Raw genomic sequence first — 10656 nt, 5'->3', positions numbered from 1 at the left:
ACCTGGACTGAAGTCTAGCTACTTCCCAGCAGGGACTTTTAGGCAAGAAACTAAGACCTTTGGCATCCACTTTGCATCTGGAAGTTACAGGGGTTCCCCGAAGAATGTTTGCTCCTGGTGCGTGCTGATCCACCAGTACATGCGGGCGGCTGTTTTATTTCTGGAAATCTCCTCCGGGACCGTGAGTGTTTGCTGTACAGACACCTTGGAGGACTGGTCCCCTGTAAGCTCCAAATTGGTTTGTAGCCTCAAAATCAACTACATAACAGTCCTATTGGCCTATCGTTAACCCTGTTTTTAAGCAGGCTCCTCCTACGGTTAACAAAATAATGTAAGGGAAAACTGAAAACCATGAGCTACACTGAGAGCTGTTTTATATTTGCTGTTCATTTCACCATAAGCTAGAGTTTTATATCTGGGCCATGTCATCAAGATAAAAATAGATACATGTTTGTGAAATAAAAGTTTAGTCACCAAAATCTAGTATTGGAATGATTTTTGTAACACAAATATATTTAGACCCTAAAAACAGAAACACTTCAGGGGTTGTTAGTTGCTTACATTTTAAAAAAATATTTATTTATTTGAAAATCAGAGTTACATACAGAAAGAGGCAGAGGCAGAGGCAGAGAGAGAGAGAGGTCTTCCTTCTACCGGGTCACTCCCGAATTGGCCACAGTGGCCACAGCTACGCCAATCTGAAACCAGGAGCCAGGAGCTTCTTCCAGGTCTCCCACGTTGGGGCAGGGGCCCAAGCGCTTGGATCATCTTCAGCTGCTTTCCCAGGCCATAGCAGAGAGCTGGATCAGAAGTGGAGCATCTGGGTCTCAAACCAGCACCCATATGGGATGCTGACACTGCAGGCAGTGGCTTTACCTGCTATGCCACAGTGCTGGCTCCTGTTGCTTGCATTTTTAATCTGTCAAACTTGAATCTTATTTTAGCTTTGACTTTGTTTGAAATACATTTTAAGGGGGCCGGCTCTGTGGTACAGCAGGTTAACGCCCTGGCCTGAAAAAAGAGAGGTCTTCCACCCAATGGTTCACTCCCCAATTGACCACAACGGCCAGAGTTGTGCCAATCCGAAGCCAGGAGTCAGGAGCTTCTTCTGGGTCTCCCATGTGGGTGCAGGGATCAAGGACTTGGGCCATCTTCCACTGCTTTCCCAGGCTATAGCAGAGAGCTGGATTGGAAATGGAGCAGCCGGGACTCAAACCAGCGCCCATATGGGATGCTAACACCGCAGGCGGCGGCTTTACCCGCTATGCCACAGCACTGGTCCCTGAAATATATATTTTAAAGATTCATGTATTGATTTGAAAGTCACAATTAGAGAGACCTCTTCTATCCGCTGGTTCACTCCTCCACAGCCAGGGTTTAGCCAGGCCCAGGCAGAAGCCAGGAGCCTGGAACTCCATCCAGGTCTCCCATGCGCTCCTTCGATAGCAGGGATTTGGATAAGGACGTACGGAGTAACCAGGACTTGAACCAACGCTCCCATATGGGATGGAAGCATCCCAAGCAGAGGCTGAACCCACTGCACTGAAGGGCTTGCCCCTTGAACAGTTTTATTTCACCTTGGTACTTTCCAAGACTATTCACTTAAACCCGAGTAGCTGTTGTCCATGCTCTACCAGTGAAAATATTCTTTCTGGTTACTTCACTGTTGAACTGAAACTATTTAACTTTATGCAGATGGGGAAAAAATAATTCTGAAAGAAACACATTTTCTTTAGCATTACATAATGGCAACTGACACCTAAATTATACTCTGAGTATAAAGAGAAATAAATCCTCCCTCAGATGTTAAGCCAGTTCTCTTTGCAGGCTTAATTTAACACCATTTCACTATAGTGTATCTTTCGTGTTTATTAACAATAATTTTTCTTCTGATTGAAAAGTAATCTTGGGGGCCAGCGCTGTGGCACAGCGGGTTAAAGCCCTGGCCTGAAGCACCGGCATCCCATATGGGCGCCGGTTCCAGTCCCGGCTTCTCCTCTTCTGATCTGGCTGTCTACTGTGGCCTGGGAAGGCAATGGAAGATGTCCCAAGTGCCTGGGCCCCTGCACCCATGTGGGGGACTTGGAAGAAGCTCCTGGCTCCTGGCTTCGGATCGGCGCAGCTTCGGCCGTTGGAGCCATCTGGGGAGTGAACCAGCAGATGGAAGACCTCTCTCTCTCTGTCTCTACCTCTTTCTGTAACTCTGCCTTTCAAATAAATAAATCTAAAAAAAAAAGTAATCTTGGCTTTTAAGGTAACTTGAGAAATAGCATTATCTGCTGAGCTTATCTTGAATCTTGCAACACTTCTCCTCGTAAATCTTTCCGCCAGGGCCACCACTTTGGCACAGCAGGCTAATCCACTGCCTTTACCCTCAGCATCCCATGTAACTGCTGGGGCAAGTCCTGGCTGCTGCACTTCCCAGCCAGCTCCCTGCTAATGTGCCTGGGAAAGAGAAGATGGCCCAAGTTCTAGGGCCACTGCTACCCATGTGGAGACCTGGATGAAGCTCCTGGCTCCTGGCTTCAGCCTGGCCCAGCCCTGGTCACTGCAACCATTTGGAAAGTGAACCAGTAGATGGAAGAGTTCTCTCTCTCTCTCTCTTTCTCCTTCTCTCTCTCTCTGCAACTCTGCCTTTTAAATAAATCAATCTACCAAAAAAATAAAAAACCCTTTCTCTTAAAGTTGAGAACATAACTCTCAAAGCAATAATGGCAAATGCAGGCAGAGTTGTCATTTGGAAATACTTTCTCATCACAATGAAATGATGAAATAAACATTTTACATTTATTATAATTTACCACAATGAAAAAATTGCAAACCATCCAGATATTAAGTATGGCCGTCATAAATAATAGATTATGTAGCATTTTTCCTTTTATTTGTATTACTAGATTCTTTTTATGTATGAATTAACTCTGTCCAAAGTGTGCTGATTGAAAAGCTTTATGAGGCAGCCGGCGCCGCGGCTCACTAGGCTAATCCTCCACCTTGCGGGCCACAGCGCGCTGGCCGTGGCGGCCATTGGAGGGTGAACCAACGGCAAAGGAAGACCTTTCTCTCTGTCTCTCTCTCTCACTGTCCACTCTGCCTGTCAAAAAATAAATAAAAAATAAAGAAAGAAAAGCTTTATGAGGCAAAGACTACAAAGAAAATATTCCATTTTTAAGGACTTAGAGAAATACAATCCATTAGTAATCAAAAAGACATAAAATTCAACATATACTTTGATGTCAGTTATAGAGATTTATTTGTGACAAAAATGCTTTAATAATAGCAGGTTGTCCCCTTGTCTGGTGGAATTCAGCATTTTCTCTTTCCAGCACATTCAGAATCTCTGTAATATGCATCGTTTCACGCTCAGATTTAATAAAATGAAGATTTTCTAAAAAGATAACTGCAGTAGAAACGAAAAAGACGGATGTTTGGCCTTGTGGTTAAGGTGCCACTGGGGCACCTTCATCTCATGGTTCCAGTCCCAGCTCCTCCGACTCCAGCTCCCTGCCAAAGCCCACCCTGGGAGGCAGCAGGTGGTGGCTCAAGCACTTGGGTCCTTGCCACACGTATGGGAGACCTGGGCTGAGTTCCTGGCTCCTGGCTTGGGCCTGGCTTAGCCTTGGCCGTTGCAGGCATTTGAGGAGTAAACCAGCAGATCTCTCTATGCATCGCCAACAACAATAACAAATCCACAACTTAAAGAAATGAGAAAGAAAATACAGCAGTCTATGAAAGAAAATACAGCAGTCAATGAATGTTTTTAGACACTGGGAACGAGACCATTGAGCTTGTTGTGGCCTGTCACAGGGACGGACGCCAGCTGGGGATGGGTTTTGCTGTCACTAGCGAAGGCTGTGCCACCCGCAGAGGGGCCCACATCTGTGCCCCACTGTGACACGCTGTGCAGTCCTGCGGCCCCTTCTCCAGGGCCTCGGTTTCCCCTTCTGAAGAGTTAGGTCCACAGCCTGAATTCCATATAGTTTAATGCTTATTTTTCCAGTACCATCTGCTGAAAAATATTCCGCTTAGGGTAAGAAGGATGACCTTGGCTGGACACACTGAACATTTGCCTTCTGCCAGGTCTGGGGTGAGCCAGCGTGCAGGGCTGGGGAAAGAACCAGCCGCAATGAGAGGACCAGGTGCCGACAGAGGGTGGAGGTGGGAGCTGAGTGTGCTCTGTGCCGAGGTCGCCCTGGGCTCAGAGAGGGCACCAACCAGAGAGGCTGTCCAGAGAGAAAAGACCCCTGAGCAGAGCTACAGAAAAGGCAGGCAGCCACAGCTGGGAGGACACAAATCGGCCTGCAGCCCTGCGGCATCCTGGGCAGCACTTGGGGTGCCACGGTCATCAACCTTTTTGTTAAAATAAATATTATTAAATATAATAATGGTTTGCTTCCCAGATGGCTGAAACATCTGGAGCTGGGCTGGTCCGAAGCCATGAGCCTGGAGCTTCTTCCAGTCTCCCACGTTGGGGCAGGGGCCCAAGGAGTTAGGCCATTTTCTACTGCTTTCCCAGGCCATAGCAGAGAGCTGGATCGGAAGTGGAGCAGCTGGGACTCGAACCGGCGCCCATATGGGATGCCAGCACTGCATGCAGAGGCTGTACTCGCTACGCCACAGCGCCGGCCCCCATACAGTCACCAATTTCAAAAAATGTAAGGAGGTAAGGGATGGCATGTGTGCAGTCCTAGCTGCTCCACTTCTGATCCAGCTCCCTGCTACTGTGCCTGGGAAAGCAGCAGGAAATGGCCCAAGTCCTTGGGCTCCTGCACCCATGTGGGAGACCTAGAGAAAGCTCCTGGCACCTGGCTTCAGTCTGGTCCAACTCCGGCCATTGTGGCCATTTGGGGAGCGAACCAGTGGATGGAAGATCAATCTCTCTCTCGAATAGACCTTTTAAAAATAAACAGAAGGGACTGGAGGCAGGCTTTCTAGTGGTTACTCAAGTGAGTGAGCGGTCAGCAGGGCGTGGCGTGGGGGGGTAGCCCGAGTCCCCCCACGGCGACCCTCAGCGTCTGGAAGAACAGGTGGACACCATCACCAGGACTCACCTCCCACTCCTCGCGGAGCCTTCCATGGCCTCCCTGCTGAAGCCCTCCCATCACTTCCCAGCCGTCCCAGCCCCTGTACCCTTGCTCTAGTCCAGGACGCCCTTGCGGGCAGAGGGCTGCCGGGGGCCCGGCTCCTGTCTCTGGGCACACGCCTGGAACCCGTGCCCTTTCCCCGACTGACTGCGCACAGGAGGGCCGGCAACAACAAGGCCGGTTTCACAACCAGGCCGGGACAGCCTCCGGCTGCGGCTGCCTCGCTGGGAGGAGTCACGTGGAGCCCGCAGCGCCTGCACAGGTGGCCGGCTCTCCTCCCCCACCCCCTCCTCTCTCGCCCCGCCCCGCGAGGATCCCGCGCACCTCCTCCAGCCTCCTCCAGAGCCGGAACACCTGTTAACAACGTCGACTTTGAGCCCTGGAGTGAGTTGGCGGCTCCCTGAGAATGCTTGAGGCGAGGGCAGTGGGGGTGGCTGGGAGGGACCCCGGCAAGGCTCTGAGAGGACCTGCCCAGGGTCGTGGTCCCCCAGGGTGACCCACCCCGGGGAGCAATCGCAGCTCCTAGGCCAGTGCTGGCTGCTGATGCACATCGAGCCCAGTTTCAGGGATCACCGTGAAAGCGCCAGGACCCCTGGGCTCCCCCCGCCTCTACATCAGGCACCAACAAAAGCCACCCCACCACCACCACCAAGGAGGCACAGGGTCGGGGAGGGGGGCTTTGGAGGGAGGAAGGAAGCAGGAAAGCCCTCTTTGCCGGGAGTCCGAGAGGCAGAGCGCAGTGCAGCGAGCACACTTTGCAGCCAGGCTGCTCCGCGTTCAAATCCCAAAACTGCCCCCCCCCCCGGCTGGGTGACCCTGGGCCCCTCCCTCAGGTCCCTCGTGGAAAGATAAGGATGCGTGAGTGTTGTGCGGAGCCGACAGAGCCGCACGCTAGACACTGCCAGACCCGCACCGCTTCTCCCCTGCTTAAAGTGACCCATGAAACGGCGGCAGGGCCACTGCCGTCGGCGGTGAGGGGTGGGGAGGAGAGCAGGCTCCGGCTCCCCCCTCCTCACCCCGGCTGCCTCCAGGAAGCCCTAAGATGCTCCTTATTATCTTGGAGCAGGGACGGCCTCGCTGAGCGCGAGCCTGCATCCGAACACCGGGAAGGAAAAGAAGGGGCAGTCTGACGCGACCAAGGGACCGGGGAGGAAGCCAGAGGAGCGGGCACGCCGCAGCGGCAGCGGCGCCGGCCGGGGCCCGCAGTCCCCGGCCCCCCGGCCCCCCGGCCCCCCGGCTCCAGCCGGCCCGCCGCGAGACCAGGGCTGACCACCAGGGGGCGGTGCGGCCCTGCTTTGCGGGCGGGGCCTTCCCGGAGCGTCTCAGACCTCCGGGCTCGCAGCGGCGACAGAAAACGGCGCGCGCGTCAGTCAGGCAAACCCCCGCGTCGTATCTGACGGGCACTTCCAGGTGAATCCAAAGAACTCCCTTTCTCCGGAAATCCCCTCAGAAGCCACCCCGCAGCGTGCTCGCGTGCCTCCATCATCGTGAAAGCCGAGTTAACCGCGGCTCCCTGCAACCCCTGTTAACCGCGGCGATCCCGCAGCCCCGTGACGTCATGCTGCCGGTCCCCCGACGGCCGAGGGGCAGCTCCTTCCCACTGCCTTTGGCACTCGGCAGTCGCTTCCATCTTGTCGGTCACATGGTTGAAGAACTGAATTTAGAAATGAAACGGCATTGGCAACGCAAGCCCAGGCTCAGCGCCTGACGATTAGCCGCGGCGTCTCCGCCCATCGCACGCCCTCTAGCGGCCACAGCGAGGCCTGGCCGTCTGCGGCACCTTTGACCTTTGACCCTTGACCCGGCACAAGTGGGCTTCATTTATCAAAAGAACTGGGACCGTCTCCAGGCGCTGCCCAGCTCTCGGCTTGCTCTGGGAGTTGCTTCGCAGTAATGTCTCTTCTCCAGCGGGTTTACCTGACTTTGGAGAGAAGAAGAGTTCCGGTCCGCACAAGACGGCCAGGTCTATTTTTAACCAACTGGCCAAAGACGCAGGATTCCTGGGGTGGACATCCAGGTTCCCCCTGATGAAGTCCTGGGGACAGGAAGTGCGAGCCTCTGCACCCCCCCAGCCCCAGCCCTGCATCTGGCCCCAGAGGCACCCAGAATCCGGGCAGCAAGTAAGAAGGGGTGGGTGAGGGAGGGTTTGCTTTGCTTTGTTCTGTTTTGTCTTGAAGATTTATTTGAAAGAGTTACAGAGAGAGGAGAGACAGAGAGCGAGAGGTCTTCCATCTGCTGGTTCACTCCCCAAATGGCCACAATGGCCGGGGCTGGGCCAATCCGAAACCAGGAGCCAGGAGCTTCTCCTGGTCTCCCACGTGGGTGCAGGGCCCAAGCACCTGGGCCATGCTCCACTGCTTTCCCGGGCCACGACAGAGAGCTGGACTGGAAGAGGAGCAGCTGAGACTCGAATCGGTGCCCCTGTGGTTAGCTGGGACTGAGAGGGCAGCTTGACCCGCTACACCACAGCGCCGGCCCCTGCCTTGTTTTTATTAGTTAAAAAGAGGAAGCTTCGGGACAGGTGCTATGGCTGCTTGGGACAGCCACTTCCCATATGGCAGTGTCTGGGAGGCAGCAGATGATGGCTCAAGCACTTGTCTTTTTCCCACATGGTGGGCCACGTCCTCCCAGCCGCCGAGGGGGCTCTGGGGCAGATCCACGGTGCTTCCGTTCGCCTGGGGTTAGAAAACAGTTGGTCCAGTGTCTCACGGAACCCCGGGCTGGTGCAACGCTGTTTCCATCCTCAGCTTGGGCCTGCTGTGTACCCAGGCTGGAAACACAAATGTGCTCCTTGCTTCCCCTTCCCTTTCTCTAGCCACTGCTGGCTTGGGGCTGTGCCTGGGGACAGAGTGGGCCCTGGGCAGGGGGGGTCTCCCATGTCCTCTAGGAGAGGCACTCGGATCAGCGCTCCAAGGCCGCCGTGGCTGGGATAGTGTGACGCTCCTGGTCAGTTTCTGGCTTAGAACAGGGCAAATCCAGTGCGGCCCATGGGCGGCAGCCCTGCAGACAAAAGGGAGCCGTGCACACTCCCGCTGCCTGCACTCCTGGATCAGAATCCGCGTTTCACTGCGCCCCGCTGGGCCGCATGGCATGCCAGCAGAGATAAGGGTATGGAGCTCTGACTTCCAGTGCCCTCTCAGCCCCCCCCCCCACCACCACCTCCAGCTCACTTGCAGAGGGTCCTCACCCAGGAGGGGTCCCTTCTCCTCCAGACGGTTCCTTCCCAGTGTTCCTCTGACAGCCGCCAAGACCAGCCCCTCGGAGCCGCCCTCACCTGTCCCCAGGCAGACAGCTCTGCGGCCTGTTAGAGTCTGGGTTCCCTAACACCACAACTCCCCTCGCTGGTGGGGGTCCTGAGAAGTCCTCTGGTCCTGGGGCAGCGGCTCAGAGGGTCTTGTCTTCACACACAGGAGTTTGGAGGCGAGGCCGAAAGTAGTGGCAAGCGAGGTGGCCAGGCTTAATGGGGAGAACACTCGTGAGAGCGCGGGCGGGGGTCCCAGGAAGGAGCCGGAGCCGGGGCAGCATCCACGCTGCAGGTTTTACAGCTGGAAGGCTCCCTGGGTGTGGGATTCTAGGAATTCCTTGATCCGTGGCCCCCCAGGGCAGGGCAGGGAAGCTGCCCCAAGGGGAACCTGCAGATCGCTGGACTCCCCTCACCAGGGTGTGCAGCACAGGTGAGGCAGGTGCGCCCCTCATCCACCACCCGCAAATTCCCACATCCTCCTTTGCACATAGGCTGATGTTCAGGGGACGATGACGTTGATCTCCGTTCTTGTCTCACATAGAATTTCCACATGGACAGGACAGTGGGCAAAGCAAGATTTATTTAAGTCAGAAACCTCCTGCCACAGCAGTCAGGAGGGGGCTCCAAGGGAAGAAAACCCCTTGGGGACTGGCGCTTGTGGGCTTAGCGGGTAAAGCCACAACCTACAGCGCCAGCGTCCCATATGGGCGCCGGTTTAAGTCTCTGCTGCTCCACTTCCGAGAGCAGCAGCAGATGATGCAAGTCCTTGGGCCCCGCACCCACATGGGAGACCCGGAAGAAGCTCCTGGATCAGGGCTTTGGGTTGGCCCAGCCCCGACCGTTGTGGCCATCTGGGGAGTGAACCAGTGAACAGAAGATCGATTCTCTCTCTCCCCCCTGCCCCTTAATTCTGACTTTCTAATAAATAAATAAAATAAATCATTAAAAAAAAAAAAAAGGCAGGGGTAACCTCCCCCCCCCCCCCCCAAGAAACTTCCAGTGTGGGGTCTTTTATACACAGTTCCTGGGAGGCATAGACTAGCAGCTAACAGAGGGTGGCAGCAAAACCTACCAGAGGGCGGGAGTTGTAGTCCTGTGTAGCCTGCTCTGGATAAACCAAAAACCTATCACAAGGGGGCGAATGACAATTCTGTCTTGCTATTCTCTTGATAAACTAGAAACTCAGAGGGGCGGAGTGATCATTTTGTCCCTCTAAAGGCAGCTTCTGGGGAGAAGCACGTGTTTGGTCCCCTCCTACAGGGACTCTGCCCCTTTTCTCATTCCGACAGAGACCTGGCCTAACTGCCTGTTAGTCCATATAACTGCTCAGGCTAACACTGCCACCCAGGGGTGCACTTCACCGGCAGTGTTCCTACTGCTGGTGAAGCCCTGGCCTTCCCTGGCTGCTTTGAGGAGGGGTATGGCCGCTAGAGACAGCCTCATGGTCTCTGAGTCTCACCCAAATGCTTGTGTGGGCTGTCTATTGCTGTGTGCCCAACTAGCACAAGCTGAGCGCTTGCACCAGCAATTTATTATCTCAGCGTCTGCGTCCTGTGGGCTAAATCGTGTCTCTCTCCCCGACAGATCCATTTCTTGAAGTCCTAACCCCCAGCACCTCAGAATATGAGTGTGTTTGAAGACAGGGCCTTGTGAGAGGTCAGGAAGGTCATAGGTCATAGGCTAAAGGTCCTGAGACCGGGGCCTCTGTGCGTGGGGAGACGCCATGGATGCCCGGGTGCAGAGGGAAGGCCATGAGAAGACACAGTGAGAGGGGTCCCCTGCGAGCAAGGCAGAGGGGCGTCAGGGGAGAAAGCAGGCCTGCCGACGTCCTGTCACACTCGCCACCTCTGGAACTCTGAGGCCAACAGGCTGCTGCTGTCCACGCGCCCCCAGCCTGCGGCCTGCAGCAGTCACACCTGATTCTACTCTGGGGGTTGGCAAAGCAGTTCAGGTGCAGCTCAGCTGGGGCCAGCTCAGGCCTCTCCCAGAGCTGCCGCAACCCCTGCCCCCAGCCCTCTGGGACTGCCCCCCCGGGGGGGGGGTCTGCTTCCCAGCTCAGCTGCATGGCTGGCAGCTGGTTTCCCTCAGAGGGAGTGAGGGCCAGAAGAAGCGGCACAGCCCTCAGGGCCGGCGCTGTAGTAGTGCAGCGGGTTAAGCTGCTGCCGGCAACACCAGCATCCCCTATGAGTGCCGGTTCGTGTCCCGGCTGCTCCACTTCTCATCCAGCTCCCTGCTCATGCACTGGGAAAAGCAGTGGAAGATGGCCCAAATGTTTGGGTGCCTGCCACCCATGGATGAAGCTCCTGGCTTCGGCCTGGCCCAGCCCAGCCC

At 55.3% G+C, this 10656-nt stretch overlaps 1 long non-coding RNA gene across 1 annotated transcript in view; it reads left to right on the top strand.

Moving 5' to 3' along the window:
• The first annotated feature begins 4710 nt into the window (after nucleotides 1–4710).
• LOC127490744 (uncharacterized) overlaps nucleotides 4711–10656 on the top strand; it is a 32746-nt gene continuing 26800 nt past the window's right edge. Inside the window, exon 1 of the long non-coding RNA XR_007919128.2 lies at nucleotides 4711–7201. This is a non-coding gene — a long non-coding RNA (uncharacterized lncRNA). The remainder of the gene's footprint in view (nucleotides 7202–10656) is intronic.

The sequence above is a fragment of the Oryctolagus cuniculus genome, chromosome 6 (genome assembly GCF_964237555.1).
Source record: "Oryctolagus cuniculus chromosome 6, mOryCun1.1, whole genome shotgun sequence".
NCBI classification, from domain to species: Eukaryota; Metazoa; Chordata; class Mammalia; order Lagomorpha; family Leporidae; genus Oryctolagus; species Oryctolagus cuniculus.
Note: the sequence above shows the minus strand (reverse complement) of the source record. Positions and strands in the feature narration are given on the sequence as shown.